The sequence below is a fragment of the Stegostoma tigrinum genome, chromosome 27, assembly GCF_030684315.1.
Source record: "Stegostoma tigrinum isolate sSteTig4 chromosome 27, sSteTig4.hap1, whole genome shotgun sequence".
NCBI classification, from domain to species: domain Eukaryota; kingdom Metazoa; phylum Chordata; class Chondrichthyes; order Orectolobiformes; family Stegostomatidae; genus Stegostoma; species Stegostoma tigrinum.
Window position 1 is genome coordinate 328,706 of NC_081380.1, and position 27,228 is coordinate 355,933.

A 27,228-nucleotide genomic window follows, 5' to 3' on the forward strand; every position below is an offset into this window, starting at 1 on the left:
GTCACTGCGTCCCATTTCACTCAGTCACTGCACCCCATTTCACTCAGTCACTGCATCCCATTTCACTCAGTCACTGCATCCCATTTCACTCAGTCACTGCATCCCATTTCAGTCAGTCACTGCCTCCCATTTCACTCAGTCACTGACTCCCATTTCACTCAGTCACTCCATCCCATTTCACTCATACACTCCATCCCATTTCAGTCAGTCACTGCATCCCATTTCACTCAGTCACTGCATCCCATTTCACTCAGTCACTGCACCCCATTTCACTCAGTCACTGCATCCCATTTCCCACATTCAGTGCGTCTCCTTTCCCTCTGTCACAGCATCCCATTTCACTCAGTCATTGCAACCCATTTCCCACAGTCACTGCATCTCCATTCCCTCAGTCACTGCATCGCATTATCCTCAGTCACAGCATCCCATGTCCCTAAGTCACAGCATCCCACTTCACTCAGTCAGAGCATCCCATTTCACTCAGTCACTGCATCCCATTTAACTGAGACAGTGAATCTTATTGAACTGAGACAGTGCAACCCATTACACTCAGACACAGCATTCCATTTCCCACAGTCACTGCAGCTCCTTCCCCTCAGTCACATCATCTCCTTCCCCTCAGCCACTGCATCCCATTCCCCTCAGTCACTGCCTCCCATTTCCATCAGCCACTGCATCCCATTTCCATCAGCCACTGCATCCCATTCCCCTCAGTCACTGCCTCCCATTTCACTCAGTCACTGCCTCCCATTTCACTCAGTCACTGCCTCCCATTTCACTAAGTCACTGCAACCCATTTCCATCAGCCACTGCATCCCATTACCCTCAGTCACTGCATCACATTTCACACAGACACTGCATCACATTTCCCTCAGTCACAGCATCCCATTTCACTCAGTGACTGCGTCCCATTTCACTCAGTCAATTCGTCCCATTACACTCAGTCACTGCATCCCATTACACTCAGTCACTGCGTCCCATTTCCCTCAGTCACTGCAACCCATTACCCTCAGTCACTGCAACCCATTTCCCACAGTCACTGCATCCCATTACCCTCAGTCACAGTATCCCATTTCCATCAGTCACAGCATCCCAATTCACTCAGTGAGTGCATCCCATTTCACTCAGTCACTGCCTCCCACTTCACACAGTCACTGCCTCCCACTTCACCCAGTCACTGCCTCCCACTTCACCCAGTCACTGCCTCCCACTTCACCCAGTCACTGCCACCCATTTCACCCAGTCACTGCCACCCATTTCACTCAGTCACTGCCACCCATTTCACTCAGTCACTGCCACCCACTTCACTCAGTCACTGCATCTCCTTTTGGCAGTAACTGCATCGCATTTCACTCAGTCACTGCCTCCCATTTCACTCAGCCACTGCCTCCCATTTCACTCAGCCACTGCCTCCCATTTCACTCAGTCACTGCCTCCCATTTCACTCAGCCACTGCCTCCCATTTCACTCAGCCACTGCCTCCCATTTCACTCAGTCACTGCCTCCCATTTCACTCAGTCACTGCCTGCCATTTCACTCAGTCACTGCCTGCCTTTTCACTCAGTCACTGCATCCCATTTCCCTCAGTCACTGCGTCTGATTTCACTCAGCCACTGCGTCCCATTTCACTCAGCCACGGCATCCCATTTCACTCAGTGACTGCATCCCATTTCACTGAGCCACTGCATCCCATTTCACTCAGTCACTGCGTCCCATTTTCCTCCGTCATTGTGTCCCATTTCCCACAGTCACTGCATCTCCTTTCCTCAGTCACAGCTTGCCATTTCCCACAGTCACTGAATCACCTTTCCCACAGTCACTGCATCCCATTCCACTGAGTCACAGCATCCCATTTCCCTCAGTCCCTGCATCGCATTTCACTCAGTCACTGCACCCCATTTCACTCAGCCACTGCATCCCATTTCACTCAGTCACTGCATCCCATTTCACTCAGTCACTGCATCCCATTTCACTCAGTCACTGCATCCCATTTCACTCAGCCACTGCTTCCCATTTCAGTCAGTCACTGCATCCCATTTCACTCAATCACTGCATCACATTTCACTCAGCCACTGCATCCCATTTCACTCAGTCACTGCCTTCCACTTCACTCAGTCACTGCCTCCCAATTCACTCAGTCACTGCCTCCCATTTCACTCAGTCACTCCCTCCCATTTCAGTCAGTCACTCCCTCCCATTTCAATCAGTCACTCCCTCCCATTTCAGTCAGTCACTGACTCCCATTTCCCTCAGTCACTGCATCCCATTTAACGAAGACAGTGAACACTATTCAGCTGAGACAGTGCATCCGTTTCCGTTAGTCACCGCACCCTATTCCCCACAGTCACCGCATTCCATTTCCCTCGGTCACTGCTTCCCATTTCACTCACTCACTACATCCCATTTCAGTCAGTCAGTCACTGCATCCCATTTCACTCAGTCACTGCATCCCATTTCACTCAGCCACTGCATCCCATTTCACTCAGTCACTGCATCCCATTTCACTCAGTGGCTGCATCCCATTTCACTCAGCCACTGCATCACATTTCACTCAGTCAGTGCATCCCATTACCCTGAGTCACTGCAGCCATTTCCCTCAGTCACTGCACCCATTCCCCTCAGTCACTGCACCCCATTTCATTCAGTCACTACATCCCATTTCATTCAGTAACTGCATCCCATTTTACTGCATCCCATTTCACTCAGTCACTGCATCCCATTACCATCCATCACTGCATCCCATTTCCCTCAGTGACTGCATCCCATTTCACTCAGCCACTGCCTCCCATTTCCCTCAGTCACTGCACCCCGTTTCACTCGGTCACTGCGTCCCATTTCACTCAGCCACGGCATCCCATTTCACTCAGCCACGGCATCCCATTTCACTCAGCCACTGCATCCCATTTCACTGAGCCACTGCATCCCATTTCACTCAGTCACTGCGTCCCATTTCCCTCCGTCATTGCGTCCCATTTCCCACAGTCACTGCATCTCCTTTCCTCAGTCACAGCTTGCCATTTCCCACAGTCACTGAATCACCTTTCCCTCAGTAACTGCATCCCATTCCACTGAGTCACAGCATCCAATTTCCCTCAGTCCCTGCATCCCATTCCATTCAGTCACTGCATCCCATTTCACTCAGTCACTGCATCCCATTTCCCACAGTCACTGCATACTCATTACCCTCAGTCGCAGCATCCCGTTTCCACAGGCACTGCATCTCCTTTCCCTCACTCACTGCATCCCATTTACATCAGTCACTGCATCCCATTTATCTCAGTCACTGCATCCCATTTCACGCTGTCACTGCATCCCATTTCACGCTGTCACTGCATCACATTCCCCACAGTCACCGCATCCCGTTTCCCACAGTCACCGCATCCCGTTTCCCACAGACACGGCATCCCATTTCCCACAGTCACTGCATCTCCTTTCCTCAGTCACATCTTGGCATTTCCCACAGTCATTGAATCACCTTTCCCTCAGTCACTGCACCCCATTTCACTCAGTCACAGCATCGCATTTCACTCAGTCACTGCATCCTATTTCACTCAGCCACTGCATCCCATTTCACTCAGCCACTACATCCCATTTCCATCAGCCAATGCTTTCCATTTCACTCAGTCACGGCATCGCATTTCACTCAATCACTGCATCCTATTTCACTCAATCACTGCAACCTGTTTCCCTCAGTCACTGCATCCCATTTCCATCAGTCACTGCATCCCAGTTCACTCAGTCAGTGCATTCCATTTCAATCAGTCACTGCATCCCATTTCCCTCAGTCACTGCATCCCATTAACTTCAGTCGCAGGATCCCATTTCAAACAGACACTGCATCCCAGTTCACAGTCACTGCATCCCATTTCACACAGCCACTGCATCCCATTTCACTCAGTCACTGCAGCTCATTTCACTCAGTCACTGCAGCTCATTTCACTCAGTCATAGCATCCCATTTCACTCAGACACTGCACCCCATTTCACTGAGACACTGCATCCCATTACCATCAGTCACTGCACCCCATTTCACTGAGACACTGCATCCCATTACCATCAGTCACTGCATCCCATTACCCTTAGTCACTGCATCCCATTACCATCAGTCACTGCATCCCATTACCCTCAGTCACTGCATCCCATTTCCCTCAGTCACTGCATCCCATTTCCCTCAGTCACTGCATCCCATTTCGCTCAGTCACTGAATCCCAGTTCACTCAGTCACTACATCTCCTTTCCATCAGCCACTGCATCCCATTTCCCTCAGTCACTGCATCCCATTTCCATCGGTCACCGCCCCCATTTCCTTCAATCACTGCATCCCATTCCACTCAGTCACTGCATCCCATCTCACTCAGTCACTGCATCTCCTTTCCCTCAGTCAGTGCATCTCCTTTCTCGCAGTCACTGCATCTCCTTTCCTGCAGTCACTGCATCTCATTACCCTCACTCACTGCCTCCCATGACCCTCACTCACTGCATCCCATTACCCTCACTCACTGCATCCCATTACCAAGAGTCACTGCATCCCATTTCCCACAGTCACTGCATCTCCTTTTGTCATTCACTGCATCCCATTTCACTCAGTCACTGCATCCATTTTCCATCAGTCACTGCATCCCATTTCCCTCAGTCACTACAACCCATTTCCCGCAGTCACTGCAAACTATTTCACTCAGACACTGCATCCCATTTCCCTCAGTCAGTGCATCCCATTTCCCTCAGTCACTGCATCCCATTACCCTCAGTCACTGCATCACATTACCCTCAGTCACAGTATCCCATTTCCATCAGTCACAGCATCCCATTTCACTCAGTGAGTGCATCCCACTTCACGCAGTCACTGCCTCCCACTTCACGCAGTCACTGCCTCCCACTTCACTCAGTCACTGCCTCCCATTTCCCTCAGTCACTGCAACCCATTTCCCACAGTCACTGAAAACGATTTCCCACAGTCACTGCAATCGATTTCCCACAGTCACTGCAATCGATTTCCCACAGTCCCTGCATCTCCTTTCCCTCAGTCACAGCATCCCATTTCACTCAGTCAGAGAATCCCATTTCACTCAGTCACTGCATCCCATTTAACTGAGACAGAGAAACTCATTGAACTGAGACGGTGCATCCCATTACCCTCAGTCACAGCATTCCATTTCCCACAGTCACTGCATCTCCTTTCCCTCAGTCACTGCATCTCATTTTCCTCAGTCACTGCATCTCATTTCCCTCAGTCACTGCATCCCATTCCCCACATTCACTGCATCTCCTGCCCCTCAGTCACTGCATCCCACTTAACAGAGACAGTGAGTACTATTCAGCTGAGACAGTGCATCCGTTTCCGTCAGTCACCGCACCCTATTCCCCACAGTCACCACATTCCATTTCCCTCAGTCACCGCATCCCATTTCACTCAGTCACTTGATCCCATTTCCCTCAGTCACTGCATCCCACTTAACAGAGACAGTGAGTACTATTCAGCTGAGACAGTGCATCCGTTTCCGTCAGTCACCGCACCCTATTCCCCACAGTCACCACATTCCATTTCCCTCAGTCACCGCATCCCATTTCACTCAGTCACTTGATCCCATTTCCCTCAATCACTGCATCCCATTGCCCTCAGTCACTGCATCCCATTTCACTCAGTAACTGCATCCCATTTCACTCAGCCACTGCGTCCCATTTCCCCCAGTCACTGCGTCCCATTTCCCTAAGTCACTGCGTCCCATTTCTCTCAGTCACTACATCCCATTTCCCTCAGCCACCGCATCCCATTTCACTCAGTCACTGCATCCCATTACACTCAGTCACTGCATCCCATTTCACTCAGTCACTGCATCCCATTTCACTCAGTCACTGCGTCCCATTTCACTCAGTCACTGCACCCCATTTCACTCAGTCACTGCATCCCATTTCACTCAGTCACTGCATCCCATTTCACTCAGTCACTGCATCCCATTTCAGTCAGTCACTGCCTCCCATTTCACTCAGTCACTGACTCCCATTTCACTCAGTCACTCCATCCCATTTCACTCATACACTCCATCCCATTTCAGTCAGTCACTGCATCCCATTTCACTCAGTCACTGCATCCCATTTCACTCAGTCACTGCACCCCATTTCACTCAGTCACTGCATCCCATTTCCCACATTCAGTGCGTCTCCTTTCCCTCTGTCACAGCATCCCATTTCACTCAGTCATTGCAACCCATTTCCCACAGTCACTGCATCTCCATTCCCTCAGTCACTGCATCGCATTATCCTCAGTCACAGCATCCCATGTCCCTAAGTCACAGCATCCCACTTCACTCAGTCAGAGCATCCCATTTCACTCAGTCACTGCATCCCATTTAACTGAGACAGTGAATCTTATTGAACTGAGACAGTGCAACCCATTACACTCAGACACAGCATTCCATTTCCCACAGTCACTGCAGCTCCTTCCCCTCAGTCACTACATCTCCTTCCCCTCAGCCACTGCATCCCATTCCCCTCAGTCACTGCCTCCCATTTCCATCAGCCACTGCATCCCATTCCCCTCAGTCACTGCCTCCCATTTCACTCAGTCACTGCCTCCCATTTCACTCAGTCACTGCCTCCCATTTCACTAAGTCACTGCAACCCATTTCCATCAGCCACTGCATCCCATTACCCTCAGTCACTGCATCACATTTCACACAGACACTGCATCACATTTCCCTCAGTCACAGCATCCCATTTCACTCAGTGACTGCGTCCCATTTCACTCAGTCAATTCGTCCCATTACACTCAGTCACTGCGTCCCATTACACTCAGTCACTGCGTCCCATTTCCCTCAGTCACTGCATCGCATTTCACTCAGTCACTGCATCCCATTTCACTCAGCCACTGCATCCCATTTCACTCAGTCACTGCATCCCATTTCACTCAGTCACTGCATCCCATTTCACTCAGTCACTGCATCCCATTTCACTCAGCCACTGCTTCCCATTTCAGTCAGTCACTGCATCCCATTTCACTCAATCACTGCATCACATTTCACTCAGTCACTGCATCCCATTTCACTCAGTCACTGCCTTCCACTTCACTCAGTCACTGCCTCCCAATTCACTCAGTCACTGCCTCCCATTTCACTCAGTCACTCCCTCCCATTTCAGTCAGTCACTCCCTCCCATTTCAATCAGTCACTCCCTCCCATTTCAGTCAGTCACTGACTCCCATTTCCCTCAGTCACTGCATCCCATTTAACGAAGACAGTGAACACTATTCAGCTGAGACAGTGCATCCGTTTCCGTTAGTCACCGCACCCTATTCCCCACAGTCACCGCATTCCATTTCCCTCGGTCACTGCTTCCCATTTCACTCACTCACTACATCCCATTTCAGTCAGTCAGTCACTGCATCCCATTTCACTCAGTCACTGCATCCCATTTCACTCAGCCACTGCATCCCATTTCACTCAGTCACTGCATCCCATTTCACTCAGTGGCTGCATCCCATTTCACTCAGCCACTGCATCACATTTCACTCAGTCAGTGCATCCCATTACCCTGAGTCACTGCAGCCATTTCCCTCAGTCACTGCACCCATTCCCCTCAGTCACTGCACCCCATTTCATTCAGTCACTACATCCCATTTCATTCAGTAACTGCATCCCATTTTACTGCATCCCATTTCACTCAGTCACTGCATCCCATTACCATCCATCACTGCATCCCATTTCCCTCAGTGACTGCATCCCATTTCACTCAGCCACTGCCTCCCATTTCCCTCAGTCACTGCACCCCGTTTCACTCGGTCACTGCGTCCCATTTCACTCAGCCACGGCATCCCATTTCACTCAGCCACGGCATCCCATTTCACTCAGCCACTGCATCCCATTTCACTGAGCCACTGCATCCCATTTCACTCAGTCACTGCGTCCCATTTCCCTCCGTCATTGCGTCCCATTTCCCACAGTCACTGCATCTCCTTTCCTCAGTCACAGCTTGCCATTTCCCACAGTCACTGAATCACCTTTCCCTCAGTAACTGCATCCCATTCCACTGAGTCACAGCATCCAATTTCCCTCAGTCCCTGCATCCCATTCCATTCAGTCACTGCATCCCATTTCACTCAGTCACTGCATCCCATTTCCCACAGTCACTGCATACTCATTACCCTCAGTCGCAGCATCCCGTTTCCACAGGCACTGCATCTCCTTTCCCTCACTCACTGCATCCCATTTACATCAGTCACTGCATCCCATTTATCTCAGTCACTGCATCCCATTTCACGCTGTCACTGCATCCCATTTCACGCTGTCACTGCATCACATTCCCCACAGTCACCGCATCCCGTTTCCCACAGTCACCGCATCCCGTTTCCCACAGACACGGCATCCCATTTCCCACAGTCACTGCATCTCCTTTCCTCAGTCACATCTTGGCATTTCCCACAGTCATTGAATCACCTTTCCCTCAGTCACTGCACCCCATTTCACTCAGTCACAGCATCGCATTTCACTCAGTCACTGCATCCTATTTCACTCAGCCACTGCATCCCATTTCACTCAGCCACTACATCCCATTTCCATCAGCCAATGCTTTCCATTTCACTCAGTCACGGCATCGCATTTCACTCAATCACTGCATCCTATTTCACTCAATCACTGCAACCTGTTTCCCTCAGTCACTGCATCCCATTTCCATCAGTCACTGCATCCCAGTTCACTCAGTCAGTGCATTCCATTTCAATCAGTCACTGCATCCCATTTCCCTCAGTCACTGCATCCCATTAACTTCAGTCGCAGGATCCCATTTCAAACAGACACTGCATCCCAGTTCACAGTCACTGCATCCCATTTCACACAGCCACTGCATCCCATTTCACTCAGTCACTGCAGCTCATTTCACTCAGTCACTGCAGCTCATTTCACTCAGTCATAGCATCCCATTTCACTCAGACACTGCACCCCATTTCACTGAGACACTGCATCCCATTACCATCAGTCACTGCACCCCATTTCACTGAGACACTGCATCCCATTACCATCAGTCACTGCATCCCATTACCCTTAGTCACTGCATCCCATTACCATCAGTCACTGCATCCCATTACCCTCAGTCACTGCATCCCATTTCCCTCAGTCACTGCATCCCATTTCGCTCAGTCACTGCATCCCATTTCGCTCAGTCACTGCATCCCAGTTCACTCAGTCACTACATCTCCTTTCCATCAGCCACTGCATCCCATTTCCCTCAGTCACTGCATCCCATTTCCATCGGTCACCGCCCCCATTTCCTTCAATCACTGCATCCCATTCCACTCAGTCACTGCATCCCATCTCACTCAGTCACTGCATCTCCTTTCCCTCAGTCAGTGCATCTCCTTTCTCGCAGTCACTGCATCTCCTTTCCTGCAGTCACTGCATCTCATTACCCTCACTCACTGCCTCCCATGACCCTCACTCACTGCATCCCATTCCCCTCACTCACTGCATCCCATTACCAAGAGTCACTGCATCCCATTTCCCACAGTCACTGCATCTCCTTTTGTCATTCACGGCATCCCATTTCACTCAGTCACTGCATCCCATTTCACTCAGTCACTGCATCCCATTTCCATCAGTCACTGCATCCCATTTCCCTCAGTCACTACAACCCATTTCCCGCAGTCACTGCAAGCTATTTCACTCAGACACTGCATCCCATTTCCCTCAGTCAGTGCATCCCATTTCCATAAGCCACTGCATCCCATTACCCTCAGTCACTGCATCCCAGTTCACACAGTCACTGCATCCAATTTCACTGAGTCACTGAATCGCATTTGTTGTTCTCACTTGAATGCAATGGTCATGAATCTCCTCCAATGGCTGGTCATGTATTTCCAATGCAAAATTTTACCAAGTTTTGATTTTCAATTTTGATTACATGTGTTTCCTCTATTCTATAAGATGCTGCAATAAACTCAAATTTGATAAATCATAATTCAACCACCATTACCTACAGAGTTAATTTCATCAAACAGATCCAATTAGAATTGTCACATTCCCAAATCCTGATTCAAGTTTTTCTAATTATGGGCCACGTGGTTAAGAAAAAAGACACTGAGAATCAGAGAGATGTACAGTCGGGAAACAGATCCTTTGGCACAATTTGTCTATGCTGACCAGATATCCTAAATTAATTTAGTCCCATTTGCCAGCATTTGGCCCATATTCCTCTCAACCCGTCTTATTCATATACCCATCCACATGCCTTTTAAACGTACAAGCCTCCACCACTTCCTCTGGCAGCTCATTCCATACATGCACCACTATGAAAAAAATCCGGTCCATTTTAAATCTTCCCTCTCTCATTTTTAACCTATTCCCTCCAGTTTTGGATTCCAGCAACCCGGGGAAAAGATCTTGGCTGTTCGCTGTATCCACGTCCCTCGTAATTGTATAAACTTCTATATGGTCAGCCCTGAACTCCAAAGTTCCAAGAAAGAGCTGCCTGTTCAAGCCCACGGTATACCTCCAACCTCCGATGCTCGTAACATCCTTGTAGATCTTCTCTGAACCCTTTCAAGTTTACAACATACAACAACACAGCGCAGAACAGGCCCTTCGGCCCTCAATGTTGCGCCGACATCCTTCCTCTCGCAAGGAGACCAAAATCGATTGCAGTATTCCAAAAGCAGCCGAACCAACGTCCTATATCGCTGCGAAGTGATCTCCCAACTCCTATACTCAATGCACTGACCGATAAAGGCGAGCACACCAAATGTCTCCTTCATATCCTTTCTACCGGTGGCTGTACTTTGATGGAACTACGAAACTGCACTCCAGTGTCTCTTTATTAAGCAACTCTCCCCACAACCTTCAGTGTATACGTGCTGCCCTGATTTGCCTTTCCAAAATGTAGCACCTCACATTTATCTAACCTCAACTCAATCTGCCACTCCTCAGTTTATTGGCCCTTGTCAATGTCCCATTGTATTCTGAGGTGACCTTCTTGGCTGGCTACTACACCTTCAATCATTGGGAAACTTACTAACCACACCTTCTATTTTCATATCCAAATCATTGCATCACTTCAACTCCCCCTCCCACTCCCTGGACGACATGTCCATCCTGGGCCTCTTCCAGTGTCACAACCACACCACCCAGAAACTGGAGGAGCAGCACCTCCTATTCCGCCTCGGGAGCTTCCAACTCAATAGCCTTAATATGGACTTTGCCACCCTCAAAATCTCCCCACCCGCCAGCCTCATCCCAAGATGCAATTCTTGTGTCACAAACGCTAGTTCCTCCCCTCATCCCCGCCTCCATGACCTGTCCGCCTTCTCTCCCACCTATCCACTCCTCCCACCTCACTGACCAACTCCCACCACTGCTTCGAATTATTCTTCTTTTCACACTTCATCAGCTCGACGTTATTTCTAAAATCTATTTTCCAATTGTTGGAAAAAGTGAGATAAAGAGAAGTAAAAGAAGTTACATTCTTACCACTCGTGAAATCTCTGAATATTCTTCTGTTGAAAGGCCGCCAAGGAACGATGCAATTCTTGTGTCACAAACGCTGTGAGGGAGACATCTTTTTCGGTTCCACTAACTCCACCCTAAGGAAGACAAACCCACGTAACATATCTAGTGACTTAAAACATACTCTATTGTTGCCCAAAGTGGAGAGCTGGATGAACACAGCAGGTCAAGCAGCATCAGAGAAGCAAGAAAGCTGATGTTTCGGGACGAGACCCTACTTCAGAAAATTGGCGCTGGAGAATCTGAGATAACAAGGTGCAGAGCCGGATGATACTGCTTGGCCTGCTGTGTTCATCCAGCTTGACACCTTCTTATCTCAGATTCTCCAGCATCTGCAGTTCCTACTGCCTCTATTGTTGCCCTTTCACTTGACTGAACTAATATGAGCCAGTAGTTTTGTTTAGGCTCGTGTAATCTTACGGTTATTGGCCTGTACAAAATCCTGAATGAATTTTGATCGACTGACGGGAGGGGAGATGAATTTTATAGAAATTTTTGTTTTCTACCAATTTGCAGAGGGCATCGTGGGCGATTGAAGGACAGTGTTATTATCCTCCAGGTCTGCGGACTGCATCGTTACCAACTTGCCCATTTGCATATACATACAATATTCATTATGTACCAATGAAACATAATAAACCAATACTGCGTACTAAAAACAAGCCTCACACATCAATGGAAATTTAAATATTTATCATAGAGTTTGAAGGATTGAATTCAATGATACAAAGCAAAAACCAGTGAAGATGAGTGCAGTTGGTCAGCACTTTTGCCACTAAGTGGAGGTTGGCAGTTTGAGGCCACCCAGGAACAAGCAAGCTCTAACTCCAAGTGCAGCACGGTGGCTCATTGTTTAGCACTGCTGACTCACAGCGCCAGGGACCCAGGTTCGATCCCACCGTTGGACGATTTTCTGTGCGGAGTTTGTACATTCTGCCCATGCCTGCATGGGTTCCTGCTGGGTGCTCTGGTTTCCTCCCACTGTCCAAAGATGTGCAGGCTCAGTGTATGGGCCATGCCAAACTTGCCCATTGTGTTTAGGGATGTGTAGATTAGGTGTGTTAGTCATGGGAAATGTACGGTTACTGAGGAAAGGGTCGGGGGATGAGTCAGGGTGAGATGCTCTTTGGAGGGTGGCCGTGGACTTCTTGGGTCAAAAGGGGCTTGTTTCCACACCGTAGGGATTCTATGATATGGAAGTATCTTTTGAAGTGGACATTCATGGGTATGCTGTAACAGAGACCTTGAAATACTGCACAACAAATATTTGGAACTAGACTGTCAATTCAGACATAGCATCAAAAAAGGTCATGGAAGTTGTCACCGATATAAAGCAGGATTGATGAAAATCCAGCAGGAAATGGTGTCAAAAGGCACAGTATCTTTTATTCATCTCCAGTTATTTTGTCCAAGGCACTGGATGCTGGCAGGATTGAAACATTTAAGAAATGCTTCACAAATCACATATTAGGACCTGCACATCTTTGAACAATGGGAGGAAACTGCAGCACCTGGCAGAAGCCCCTCGCAGACGCGGGGAGGACGTGTCAATTCCACACAGATAGTTACCCAAGACTGGAATCTCAATTGGCTCCCCAGTGCATGAGCAGCTCTCAGCACTGAGCAACTACCTTGCCCAGAAGGAGTTTTATAAGCGCATACATTATTTCCATTAAGACAGATCCAATCCTCTATGTCCAATCAAAATAACATATTGTAGATATCATGACAACAATCATAAATGATTTTGAATAAGTAAATCAAAAAAATTGAAATCGTTTCCAAGCCTAAATACTAGATAAGGTGCAGTTAAGATGAATAGCGCAACAACAAAAAGGCCATATTTTATGTGACCATCGGTCACACTTGAAAACTTGCAACAATTTGTCGCCAGTAGTGCTCTGAAGTGGCTTGATGGTGCACTCCTTCAGACACTGGAATGAAACTCCAAAGATCACAAATTCTCCTTCAATACCGTGTTGTAACAGTGACTGCATCAACCTGAGTTTATGGGCCTGACTGGAAACCCACACAACATGCATAAACAAAAAAATAATCTGAGGTGATAGGAGAAAAAAATGTATGTCTGCAACGTCTTTGAAAAGCAATTATTTGTAGCGGCTGCAAGCCCATAAGGAATTTCGTTTCACAGATTATATTCATTTGCACTGCAGGTCATGCCAGTCAGAATCAGTTTTCGTTTCATGACAGATAACTAAAATGTCCATTACAATGAACTTTGGTTGATCAGAAGATTTTAAGTAAGGACTATGTCTTGTGTGAGCTGACGGCATTAGGGGATGGAGAAGGTACATGCACTGCTGGCATCTTGACACCACTGAATGAGCAAGCGTGGACGCAAAGGTTGTAACAGGTAACAATTGTACAGGCAATATCTTTTGAGCTCCTTCCGAGCAGGCCTGGAATACTCTAAAGCTGTGCTAGACCTTCACTTCCTCCACCTTACGTACGCTGCCTTTTCTTTTTGACAAGAAGCACCTCTGGACCCGTCATCCAAGGCTCCTTAATCTTACCCCTTCTTACCTGTCTCAGAGGAACAAATTTATACATCACTCGCAACAACTGCTCCTTGAACAGCCTCCACATGTCTGCCGCGCCCTTTCTGTGGAACAATTGCTCCCAATCTGTACTTCCCAACTCCTGTCTGACAGCATCATAGTTTCCTTGACCCCAGTGAAATAACTTCCCCTGGTAACTGCTCCTTTCCCTTTCCATGGCTATGGTAAATGTGAGGCTCTTGCGGTCACTGTCGCCAAAGTGTTCTCCCACCACGAGATCTGACACCTGTCCTGGCTCATCGCCGAGCACCAAATCCAAAATGGCCTCCCCCCCTCGGCCTGTCCACACAGTGAGTCAGGAAACCCTCCTGAACACACCTGACAAAAACGGCTCCATCCAAACCATCTGCACTGAGGAGGTTTCAATCTATATTGGGAAAGTTGAAGTCACCCATAACAACAACCCTGATACGTTTGCACTTTTCAACAATTTGCCGGCCAATGAGTTCTTCGATCTCCCAACTGCTATTTGGGGTTGTAGAAAACCCCCAGTGAAGTGACTGCTGCCTTGCTGTTCCGAACTTCCACCCACACTGACTCAGTCGACAAACCTTCCTGGGCAACCTCAGCCCATACCACCGCAGCAGACGAGTCCTCAAAGGTTCTTTCAGCCGCCGTTATACTGTCCTTGACCAACAAAGCCACACCTCCCCCTCTTTTACCACCTTCCCAGACCTTAATGAAAGATCGAAACCCGAGAACCTGCAACATCCATTCCTGACCCTGCTCTATCCATGCCTCCGAAATGGCCACAACATCGAAGTCCCAGGTACCTATCCAAGCTGCAAGCTCACCTACATTATTCCGGATACTCCCGGCATTAAAGTCGTCACACTTCAATCCAGCTTGCTGTCTGCCAGCACACTTCTGTGACAGTGAGGTCCTGACCATGTCCTCCCTATGCTCATCCTCCTGTGTACTAGGACTACACCTCAGTTTCCCATCCCCCTTCTGAACTCGTTTAAATCCAACCGAATGGCACTAGCCAATTTCCCACCCAGGATATTCGTGCCCCTCTGGTTCAAGTGGAGACCGTCCTGTTTGTACAGGTCCCACCTTCCCCAGAACGAGCCCTAATTGTCCATGTACCTGAAGCCCTCCCACCTGCACCATCCCTGCAGCCACGTCTTCAGCTGAAATCTCTCCCTGTTCTTTGCCTCGCTATCACGTGGTACGGGTGACAAACCAGAGATGACCACTCTGTTTGTTCTCGCTCTCGGCTTCCACCCGAGCTCCCTCAAATCCTGCCTGACATCCCTATCCCTCTTTCCACACATGCCGTTGGTGCCTATCTGGATCACGACTTGGGGCTGGTCACCCTCTCCCCTCAGGACCCGAAAGAGACGATCCGAGACATCACAGACCCTGGCACCTGGTAGGCAACACACCAATCGTGGGTCTCTTTCGTTCCCGGCAAATCTTCTCTCAGTCCCTCGAACTATTGAGTCGCCAATGACTATCACTCTCTTCCTATCCCCGCTTCCCTTCTGTGCAAGAGGGACAGACTCTGTGCCAGAGACCTGCACCCTACTGCGTACCCCTGCTAAGTCGTCCCCCGGAACAGTATCCAAAATGGTATCGTTGTGTTTCAGGGGAGCTACCGCAGGGGATTTCTGGGGAACGACCACAGGGGAAGGTTAGTCAAGCTACACCGGGTAAACGTGCATTTTTGGCTGAAGAAACATCTGTTTCAATGTGAGCTAATAGAAGAAGCCATGGAGTCAAAGCTAAACATTTCGACAATAAGACAACCATTCTTAAAAGCAGCAGACAGCATGAAAAAGAAATGAGCTGCTTTAACATCCACTTAAAATTTATGTGGAATATCAGATGGAATTTTCTTATTGACTCCATTGTGCAATCATGTCGAGCTAAAAATGTTAACTGCATTAATTAATACTAACCAGAAACGGACTTTGTAGTAAATGGTTTGATGATTTTCTGTATCTGGAACATCCCTTTTCCCTCTCCAACGAAGATCGTACCAACCTGTGGTACCAAACTGTGAGTCAAACGGATGGGACACATAATCTTTAAATTCCTCATCAAAACAGTCTAATCGTATGGTTCTGTGCAATAAAAGAGAAAGAATAAACATGTTTCCAACAATTTTGCTGATGTTTACGAACAGAATGCTCAAATTCAAAAAGTTTGGGCTGGCATGTCTGCTTCCTCCAGCCTGTTTAAACTGTTCCATTCAATGTGAAATTTGTGATAAGTTTTAGCACACAGGTCTATGTGATCTGCGCCACCACCTTCTATTAGTCATACATGCTTTCCCCCTCTTCCTGTAATACATTCCTTGAAGTGTTCAATGAGATTTTGATTTTAAATCTTATCGTCATATTCTTTTGATTCTCAAGCATCAATGAATCTGATGTTGCCGCCATTCCATGCAGTGCACAGCACGTCAAACAGGAGTCTTACTCTTGCCATGAGCACTGAGGTAGTATGGGGTCACAACTGTCTCATAGTTCAGAATGAAATTCTACATATAGGGCTATGAAGAGTCATGCAGTTAATTTTATTTGACACGCTATTTCTTTTCTTCACAAATATGCTGGATTTAAAGTGATCTTCACCCTCATTTAAAATGAATTCAATATCCAACCATCTGTAAAACTAGCATATCCAAATTTTAATTTGAGTTCAGTGTTACACAAAGAAATGACTTTTTTAAAAATTATGTTCGAGTCAACATTAACATTTCATTCCCTGACAGCGGGTGAACTTACTTTTTTACTCCAATTTTCCTTCGGTATTAATGGAGAGGTGAGCCTTTTTGCACCGAAAGGCTGCACCAGTTTATGCTAAAACTTACGGAACTGTAAGTTTCACAAATATGTTCCTATTAAACACTAATTCCTATTGAAGCAGTATGAAGCTAAATTCATTCAACTGGACAGCAAAAACGGTCAAGATTTTAAAAGCAAGCAACTATTTTGAAGTCACTCTTCGAACTAAATTCCATCTTGGTGTCTGAGAGTCCATAGGTTCCTCGCTCTCAACGAACCATTCAACTGTCATGCAATTACTGAAACACACAGACAAAAAACATCAATGTTAACAGTCACTAAGATTTTGAGAGTGATTTGGAATTCGTATTCAATACCCCCTGGGGAAAATCTGTTCCAATCTGGATAGTACTCACTTATTACCATCCCACCTACCTTCCCCAGCACCTCCTCCCCCTCCACACTAGTTGTTTCTGAGCTCCCTTCCACCCTCCATTTCTCAGGAAGGGTCCTGACCCAAAACCTCAACTTTCTTGAGCCTCTGATGCTGCCTGCCCTGCTGTGTTCCTCCAGCTCCACAATGTGTTATCTCAGACACCAACATTGGCAGGTCTTACCATCTGGATAACTCATTCTCACCTTGCAACAAGTGTTTTATAGTCATTTTCTTTTCAGATTACGCATGTACATGTATATACATAAATATACATATTGCACTTTTATGCCTGAACCACTAACCTAGAGGATATTTTAAAAGAGTCTCTTCATATCTGCATGAAAGAGAAATCATCAAGGTCATAACTTTCATTTTAGGAATAACTCGAACATTCAAAGTACTCACAGTCAGTGTCCCATTTCCTTGACCAGTCAATTTGATGTGAATCTTTCTTCAAAGTGGAAACTATAACAGCAATTATATTTGAGACTCAAACACTTCATTGCATCACCAATATTTCCTTGTCTGTTTGAAGCATAAGATAATGGACAGATTGGCCAACAGTGTAATTTAATGTGTGTTATGGCAACTGAAAATCACAACCATTGAAGTGATCTTTAAAAAGCTGCTGTCAGACACCAGAGCACTTTTTGAGATGCAGTGATGAACAGACTTCCTGAGATGCAAATAATATATGCCAAATTAATTCCAAAGAATACCTTTACAATTAAAAAGAAGCTAAAAATCTCTTTACATTGCGAAGCTTGTCAGATTGCTCTTAGTCAATGGAAATCGTTCAGAACAATTATTTATTCCCAGATGAAAAGGAAGTGTATACATTTCATGACAACAAAATGTGAGGCTGGATGAACACAGCAGGCCAAGCAGCATCTCAGGAGCACTTTTGTGCTCCTGAGATGCTGCTTGGCCTGCTGTGTTCATCCAGCCTCACATTTTGTTGTCTTGGATTCTCCAGCATCTGCAGTTCCCATTATCTCGTATACATTTCATTTTCACATCTTATCCAAGAGAGAAAAAAAAACACCTTCATGAATGCATTGTCAAACAAGAAGGCTCACAAAAAAAGTCATTTGGCCCATTGAATATTCCTCCATCATTCGGTGAGATCATGGTTGATCTCATTACATTTATCATGACACAGCATTTCCACCAAACCCTCCTAATAGCTAATACATTCCGATCCAAGTAACATCCTGGTAAATCTCTGTTTCTGGGCCATGCCTTGTCTTTCTAAATATTTTTTCAGTCATCTACAAATTTAGCCACAGCACATGCACCTCTTTCCTCCAAGTCATTCATAAACAAGCACAAGAGCGACCTCATTTCTTACTGACAAGCCAACCCTGGCATCTCTGTCCATTTGTATCGGAGATAATGGGAACTGCAGATGCTTCAGAATCCAAGATAACAAAGTGTGGAGCTGGATGAACACAGCAGGCCAAGCAGCATCTCAGGAGCACAAAAGCTGACGTTTCAGGCCGAGACCCTTTTCTCATTATCATTGTTTCTTGATTTAAAAATTAACCTGGCCGTTACAGCCTAGCATATGATTAATGGCATTACCTCTAAAATCTTCTTGGCTGAAGTGTTCAATAAATTGCTACAACCTGAAAGAAGTAATTCTTCCCTGAATTCATGGGCAACCAATTTGAAAATGTGGCCTCTGGTCGTAAAATCTTTCACAAATGAGAGTAATCTCTACGGATATACACTATCAAGCCTCTTCAGAATCTTAAATGTTGAAAAAATAAGATTTTTTTCAATCTTATAAACGCCAATGAATGTAGTCCCTGCCTGCCCAACTTTCATAAGCATAGCAATCCCCTCTGCCATTTCTCAAATCAACCCAGTCAACATGAGGTGTTCGGCCTCCGCAGCATTCGCTCTGTGGCCGTACATGACTTGTAAGTTACCATCCTGCTGCTACGTCTCTACTTCTATTTACGATGCAGTCCTCTGTCCATCCGAACATACTACCCTTGAACACATGGGCTCTTTTCTTTTGAGACACCTCATGAGCTGCACCTTATCAAAATGCTTTTTTGAAATCTCAATGTACGACATCAACTGGTGGTCCTTCATCAGTAATGTTTGTTTCCTTCTCAAAGCACTGTAGCAAGTTTGTCAAGTATTATTTCCCCTTTATAAAAGGATGTTAACTCTGTAGGATGTTATAGCACACTAAGTACCCTGTTATTTCATCTTTCATTGTAGGCATGAACATCTACCCAGGTTGACCTAAATTGGCAATACTTGCTTACTACTTTGTCCAAGTATCTTTGTAATAATGGTGTTATGTTCACAATCTTTCAATCCTCTGAGAATTTTCCACAATCTAAGGATTCTTGGAACATTATCATCAGTGCCTCCATTGTATCTGTAGCTGTGCTGTTCAACATGAGAGGATACATATCCCCTTGGATATTTTCTCTACTGACTGGAGTCATGTTTGGAATTCTGTGCAGTGACATTCACTTTTAACAGTTTGCTAAATACTACCAGGAACAGAAATTGTGATTCAGCTGCAACTAAACTAAAGCTTTCAGCACAGAAGGAAGTCTTTCAATTCATTATGAACCTAATAACTCCTGAAAAGGGCAATACAATTTGCCTCAGTCCATAAATGTTCTTCCTCCAACATCCTGAGATGCATCATCTGTATTTCAACAAATTTACCACAGATTCTGTTTCAATCATCCTTTCAGCAATACGCATGACAACAATTCGGCATTCTTAGTCCCCCTGTAGCCTCCGTTGCACACGTGCATTCTTAGATGATTATTTCTTTGTGTGCCTGCTTTTTTGCTCGAATGGATAAAGGTAAATTTCTGTTCTTTTGTCATCAGAGCTATTGCCTCCTCATTCTCATCTTCCTTGTTTTATCCTGTGCTGGAATATTTAATTTGTTGACTTATCTGAAATATGTTGTTGAATGGAACGGGTTTTGTAACATTGCATTCCCCATAGACCATCTACCGATGCTGTTGCTTGTTCTAACAGTTATTATCTCGCAGAGAGGAAAATGCAGTTTGAAAGCAATGGAACATTATCGATGAAGAAGTTGATGCATAAATTGCTGCGATCTTCCAAACTACAAACTCACCTTCAATTCTTTCTTGGTCAGAGCATTATGCCGGCGCAAATGAATCGTGTTCTCAATGGGACTTCCAAAACCATGGAATTGAATTTGCATATTGATTTCTTCTTCCCTCTTCAGAAATGCAAAGTAGTATCGTGATGAAGCTTCCAAGGCGATGATTGTGTCCTTCAATGAACGGAAAAGTGACTTTTAGCTTCATGGAAATATTTCACTACTTCTATAGACATGAAAGGCAAACATTCTCCCTGCATATGACCCAGTCTCATTTTATCGTATCTTTCTGATTTTACATGCCACGGGATAATCATCGCAGTGTAACAGAAATGTTGATCATGGAAATTTATCACTGTTTTCATAAATAATGGCAAATTTTCAACATCTTGCAATTGTATGAAGGCTCAGTCTCATCACACCTCGCCTGCTGCACAAAGACATTCTTACACTGCTTTCAATGTTAGGGCTCAAACAAAACACAATCATGACACAAATGCATCAACACCCCACTTTCAACAGGATCTGATATCCTTGCCAGGCACTGGAGGGGTTGCGGAGACTGGTGAGTGGATAAAGTCGTTCCTCTGTTCAAGCAGGAAAACAGGGACTTTCCAGGAAACTACAGACTGGTGAGTGTCTCATGTCTCAAAGGTATGGGCTAATAAGGGACAGCCAGCATGGCATTATGCGGGGCAGGTTATGTCTTACCAAGTCAGTTGAAGTTTTCAAGGAGGTGACAAGGGTGATCAATTCGGGTAGAACAGTTGATAACATATACATGGATTTTACGAACGTTTTCAACAAGGTCCCTCATGGTATGCTCATCCAGAAGATTAAGATCCATGAGATCCATGGTGACTTGGCCTGCCCATATAAGGCAGACGGTAGCGGTGGAAGGCTAACAAAGATCACACAGTATAGGGCTGGAGGAACACAGCCGGCCAGGCAGCATCAACAATGTCAGCTTTCCTGTTCCTCTGATGCTGCCTGACCTGCTGCGTTCCTCCAGCTCCACACTTGGTTAACTCTGATTCCAGCATCTACAGTTCTTGCCGTCTCAGTGGTGGAAAGCTGTTTTTCTGGCTGCAGCTCAGTGACGAGTGGTGTTCCGCATCAATGTGACTTCTGCTGTTTGTGATATATGTAAATGACTTGGTTGCAAATGTAGGCGGGGGATTACTAAGTTTGCAGATGATATAAGGACCAGTGGACTTGTGGACAGCATGGAAGGTTGTCAAAGGACACAGCAAGATACAGACCAATTGCAAACACGAGCGGAGAAATGGCCGATGGAATTTAATCTGGGCAGGCATGAGGTGTTACATTTTAGGAGACCAAGTGTTAAGGAAAGGGATACACAGTGAATGGCAGGACCCCAAACAGCAGTGATGTCCAGAGGGATCTTGGGGTCCAAGACCATAACTCCCTGACAGTAGCCACACAAGTAGATGGGGTGGTCAAGAAGGCATATCGCATGCTTGCCTTTATTCATAGGGGAACTCAGTGCAAGAGTCAGGATGTCACACTGCAGCTTTACAAGACTTTGTTGAGACCACACAAAGTATTGCATCCAATTCTGGCCGCCACATTACACTAAGGATGTGCAGGCTTTGGACAGGGTGCAGAAGAGATTTACCAGCATGCTGACTGGAATAGAGGGTATGAACGAGAGGGAGGAGCTGGAAAAACTCTTCGTTTTCTCTGGGGCAGTAGAAGCTGAGGGCAGGCTTGACAGAAGTCTATAAAATTAGGAGATATATAAATACAGCTAACGGTCAGAAAACTTCTCCCCCGGAGTTGAAATGTCCACTATTAGGGGGCATGCATTTACGCTGAGAGGGGGGAAGTTCAAAAGAGATGTGAGGGGCAAATATTTCACACTGAGCATGTTAAAAGTGTGGAATACATTGCCCGGGGTGGTAGTGGATGCAGATCCGATGAAAGCATTTAAAAGGGACTTTTAGTTCCGTGCACGAATATGCAAGGAATGGAGGACTATGGATCAAGGACAGGCAGAAGGGATTTTTTCATTTGTTGTCATGTTTGGCCCAACATGGTGGGCCAACGGGCACATTCCTGTTGCCGTCGTGTTCCAAGTTTTATGCTCACTTGTATCATGATTACAAAAAGTAGGATTGGGAATAATTTTTGAGAAGCGTTTGAGAACATTATTTCATGTTAGGACAAACGGGATAAGGATTAGGTGACACAGCACAATCAGATCTTGGAGGCCATGATGTATCATAGGGACCTCACAAGCACCAATGATCAGAGGGATCTCAGGATCTTGATGTGTATGCCTGTTGATCCCACAATGTAATGGACCAGGTCGTTGAAGTGGTTTGGAAGGCAGATTGGATACTTGTCTTTATTAGACTTAATATTAAGTGGTAGAGTTTCAGAATAGGCAGGGTATGTACAACACTGTTGGGCCGAACCAACATTAAGTCAACGATGAGAAAATACAGTGAGAATTGGACAACGATCAGGCTTGGCCTGATAAAGGATAAGTTACATTTGCACCATACAAGTGCTAAGCAGCAGTCAGCTCCAACAAGAGAGAATATGACCACACCAAAAAAATTCCATGTCCTTACCCTCACATCATCGTTACATTTATTTTTTTTTAAATGTGCAAGTGCAATCCAAGCCATGCAAGGCTACGGGCCAGGTGTTGGAAATGAGGTCAGAACAATTCAGTGCTTGTTCTTGACTGTCACAGAATCTGTCAGCTTAAGAATGTATTTCTCCTGTATTGTCGACTACTGAGGTGCTCAGCTATCCACTAAACCAAGGTTAACACTGATCTAAAACTAAACTGGGTCAGTTATATAATCAGCAGTAGCCAGATCCATAGTGCAAACCACCCTGCTGTGGGACAGGGTCAGGCAAATCCAAGTGAGCGAGTGTGGTTGGAGACTCATTCGTTGGGGGCATAGATTCTGTCGCCACATTTGAGACACCAGGGCTGCGTGTTGCTTCCCTGGTGCAAGGTCAAGGACATCTCTGATTGGTTGCAACAAATTCTTAAAGGGGAGGGTGAGCAGCCAGAGGCCACGGGGCACGTTGGTACCAATGACATGGGCAGAAAGAGGGATGACATTCTGCGGACTATGTACAAGGAGTTAGCAAAGAGGCTGAAAGGCAGGACCCAGAGGGTAATAATTTATGGGTTGCCATGAGTGCCACATGTTAGTGAGCTAAGTCATAGAAAGATAGGTGAGATGAATGCATGGTTAAGGAGCTGGCACAGGGGGCAGGGTTTCCGGTTCATGGATAATTGGGACCGTTTCTGAGCAAGGGGTGACCTGTCTAAGAGGGATGGGAGGCAAGACGCTGTGAGCGGGACAGGACAGAGGGGACAAGTCGTTGTGAGCGGGTTACGACGGAGGGAACAAGTGCCTGTGAGCAGGTCAGGAAGGAGGGGCAAGTCGCTGTGAGCAGGTCAGGGCTGCGGGGGCAAGTCACAGTGAGCGGGTCAGGGCTGCAGGGGCAAGTCCCTGTCAGCGGGACAGGGCTGCGGGGGTCAGTCCCTGTCAACGGGACAGGGCTGCGGGGGCCAGTCCCACTGAGCGCGACAGGACTGCAGGGGGCAAATCGCTGTGAGCGGGTCGGGGCTGCGGGGGCCAGCCGCTGTGAGTGGACAGGGCTGAGGGGACCAGTCCCTGTGAGCGGGTCAGGGAACAGGGGGCCAGCCGCAGTGAGAGCGACAGGACTGCAGGGGGCCAGTTGCTGTCAGCTGGACAGGGCTACAGCGGCCAGTCCCTGAGAGCGCGTCAGGACTGCAAGGGGCAAATCACTGTGAGCCGGTCAGGCCTGCGGGGGGCCAGTCCCTGTGAGCGGGTCAGGGCTGCAGCGGCAAGTCGCTGTCAGCGGGACAGGGCTGTGGGGGGCAGCCGCTGTGAACGGGTCAGGGCTGCGGGTGACAGTCCCTGTGAGCGGGTCAGGGCTGCGGAGAACAGTCCCTGTGAGCGGGTCAGGGCTGCGGGGGACAGTCCCTGTGAGTGGGACAGGGCTGCGGGGCCCAGGCCGCTGTGAGCTGTCATGGCGGCGGGGCCCGGTCCGTGCCAGCGGGACAGGGCGGCGGGGGCAGGCCGCTGTGAGTCTGTCTGGGCGGCGGGGGCAGGCCGCTGCGAGTCTGTCAGGGCGGCGGGGGCAGGCCGCTACGAGCGGGTCAGGGCGCCGGGGCCCAGTCCCTGCCAGCGGGTCAGGACTGAGGGGGCAGGACACTGTGAGCGGGTCAGGACTGCAGTGGGCAATACGCTGTGAGCGGGTCAGGGCTGCGGGGCCCAGACCACTGCGAGCGGGTCAGGGCGGCAGGGCCAGGGTCCCTGTGAGCGGGACAGGGCTGCGGGGCCCAGGCCGCTGTGAGCGGGTCATGGCGGCGGGGCCCGGTCCGTGCCAGCGGGTCAGGACGGCGGTGGCAGGCCGCTGTGAGCGGGCCAAGGCGCAGGGGGCAGGCCGCTGTGAGCGGGTCAGGGGTGCAGGGGGCAGGCCGCTGTGAGCGGGTCAGGGGTGCAGGGGGCAGGCCACTGTGAGCGGGTCAGGGCTGATGGGGCCAAGTCGCTGCGAGCGGGTCAGGGCGCCAGGGCCCAGTCCCTGTGCACGGGACAGGGCTGCGGGGCCCAGGCCGCTGTGAGCGGGTCAGGGCGGCGGGGCCCAATCCCTGCCAGCGGGTCAGGGCGGCGGGGGCTGGCCGCTGCGAGCGGGTCAGGGCAGCCGTGCCCAAGCCGCTGCAAGCGGGTCAGGGCGGCGGGGCCCAGGCCGCTGCAAGCGGGTCAGGGAGGCGGGGGCAGGCCGCTACGAGCGGGTCAGGGCGCCGGGGCCCAGTCCCTGCCAGCGGCTCAGGACTGAGGGGGCAAGCCGCTGTGAGCGGGTCAGGGCTTCGGGGCCCAGTCCCTGTCAGCGGGTCAGGGCGGCGGGGGCAGGCCGCTGTGAGCGGGTCAAGGCGCAGGGGGCAGGGTGCTGTGAGCGGGTCAGGGCAGCGGAGCCAGGTCGCTCTGAGCGGGTCAAGGCTGGGTGGCCTGGTCCCTGTCAGCGCGTCAGGGCGGCGGGGGTAGGCCGCTGTGAGCGAGTCACGGCGGCGGGGCCAGGCCTGCGGGGCCCGGTCCCTGGAAGCGGGTCCGGGCAGCGGCAGCAGGCCGCTTCGAGCCGGTTAGGGCTGTCGGGGCAGGCCACTGCGAGCGGGTCTGGGCTGCTGGGGCAATACGCTGTGAGCGGGACAGGGCTGATGGGGCCAAGTTGCTGCGAGCGGGTCAGGGCGCCGGGGCCCAGTCCCTGTGCGCGGGACAGGGCTGCGGGGCCCAGGCCGCTGTGAGCGGGTCAGGGCGGCGGAGCCCAGTCCCTGCCAGCGGGTGAGGGCAGCGGGGGCAGGCTGCTGCGAGCAGGTCAGGGCGGCCGGGCCCAGGCCGCTGCAAGCGGGTCAGGGCGGCGGGGCCCAGGCCGCTTCAATCGGGTCAAGGCTGGGGGGCCTGGTCCCTGTCAGCGGGTCAGGGCGGCGGGGGTAGGCTGCTGTGAGCGGGCCAAGGCGCAGGGGGCAGGCCGCTGTGAGCGGGTCAGGGGTGCAGGGGGCAGGCCACTGTGAGCGGGTCAGGGCTGATGGGGCCAAGTCGCTGCGAGTGGGTCAGGGCGCCAGGGCCCAGTCCCTGTGCACGGGACAGGGCTGCGGGGCCCAGGCCGCTGTGAGCGGGTCAGGGCGGCGGGGCCCAATCCCTGCCAGCGGGTCAGGGCGGCGGGGGCTGGCCCCTGCGAGCGGGTCAGGGCAGCCGTGCCCAAGCCGCTGCAAGCGGGTCAGGGCGGCGGGGCCGTGGCCGCTGCAAGCGGGTCAGGGCGGCAGGGCCCAGGCCGCTGCAAGCGGGTCAGGGAGGCGGGGGCAGGCAGCTACGAGTGGGTCAGGGCGCCGGGGCCCAGTCCCTGCCTGCGGCTCAGGACTGAGGGGGCAGGCCGCTGTGAGCAGGTCAAGGCGCAGGGGGCAGGGCGCTGTGAGCGGGTCAGGGCAGCGGGGCCAGGTCGCTGTGAGCGGGTCAAGGCTGGGGGGCCTGGTCCCTGTCAGCGGGTCAGGGCGGCGGGGGTAGGCCGCTGTGAGCGAGTCACGGCGGCGGGGCCAGGCCTGCGGGGCCCGGTCCCTGGAAGCGGGTCAGGGCAGCGGCAGCAGGCCGCTTCGAGCCGGTTAGGGCTGTGGGGGCAGGCCACTGCGAGCGGGTCTGGGCTGCGGGGGCAATACGCTGTGAGCGGGACAGGGCTGATGGGGCCAAGTCGCTGCGAGCTGATCAGGGCGCCGGGGCCCAGTCCCTGTGCGCGGGACAGGGCTGCGGGGCCCAAGCCGCTGTGAGCAGGTCAGGGCAGCGGAGCCCAGTCCCTTCCAGCGGGTGAGGGCGGCTGGGGCAGGCTGCTGCGAGCAGGTCAGGGCGGCCGGGCCCAGGCCGCTGCAAGCGGGTCAGGGCGGCGGGGCCCAGGCCGCTGCAAGCGGGTCAGGGCGGCGGGGCCCAGGCCGCTGCAAGCGGGTCAGGGCGGCGGGGCCCAGGCCGCTTCAAGCGGGTCAGGGCGGCGGGGGCAGGCCGCTGTGAGCGGGTCAGGACTGCAGGGGGCAATACGCTGTGAGCGGGTCAGGGCGGCGGGGCCCAGGCCACTGCGAGCGGATCAGGGCGGTGGGGCCAGGGTATTGTGAGCAGGACAGGGCTTCGGGGCCCAGGCCACTGCGAGCGGGTCAGGGCGGCCGGGCTCAGTCCTTGTGAGCGGGACAGGGCTGCCGGGCTGAGGCCGCCGTGAGCGGGTCAGGGAGGCGGGGCCCAGTCCCTGTCAGCGCGACAGGGCTGCGGGGCCCACCTGCTGTGAGCAGGACACGGCTGCGGGGGGCAGTACACTGTGAGCGGGACAGG

The 27,228-nt window shown here is 50.0% G+C and overlaps 1 protein-coding gene and 1 long non-coding RNA gene across 2 annotated transcripts in view; both read right to left on the bottom strand.

Annotated features, from left to right (window-relative positions):
• Positions 1-16,073, bottom strand: part of LOC132211019 (uncharacterized) — a 123,347-nt gene extending 107,274 nt beyond the window's left edge. Inside the window, exons 1-2 of the long non-coding RNA XR_009447303.1 lie at positions 15,969-16,073; positions 11,450-11,562 (exon numbers count right to left, since the gene is read on the bottom strand). This is a non-coding gene — a long non-coding RNA (uncharacterized LOC132211019). The remainder of the gene's footprint in view (positions 1-11,449; positions 11,563-15,968) is intronic.
• Positions 16,074-20,383: 4,310 nt separating this feature from the next.
• The window catches only part of LOC132211036 (utrophin-like), a 153,317-nt gene continuing 146,472 nt past the window's right edge, over positions 20,384-27,228 (bottom strand). The window contains exon 5 of the mRNA XM_059655508.1: positions 20,384-20,521. The gene's annotated coding sequence lies outside the window, so the exon portion shown is untranslated. The remainder of the gene's footprint in view (positions 20,522-27,228) is intronic.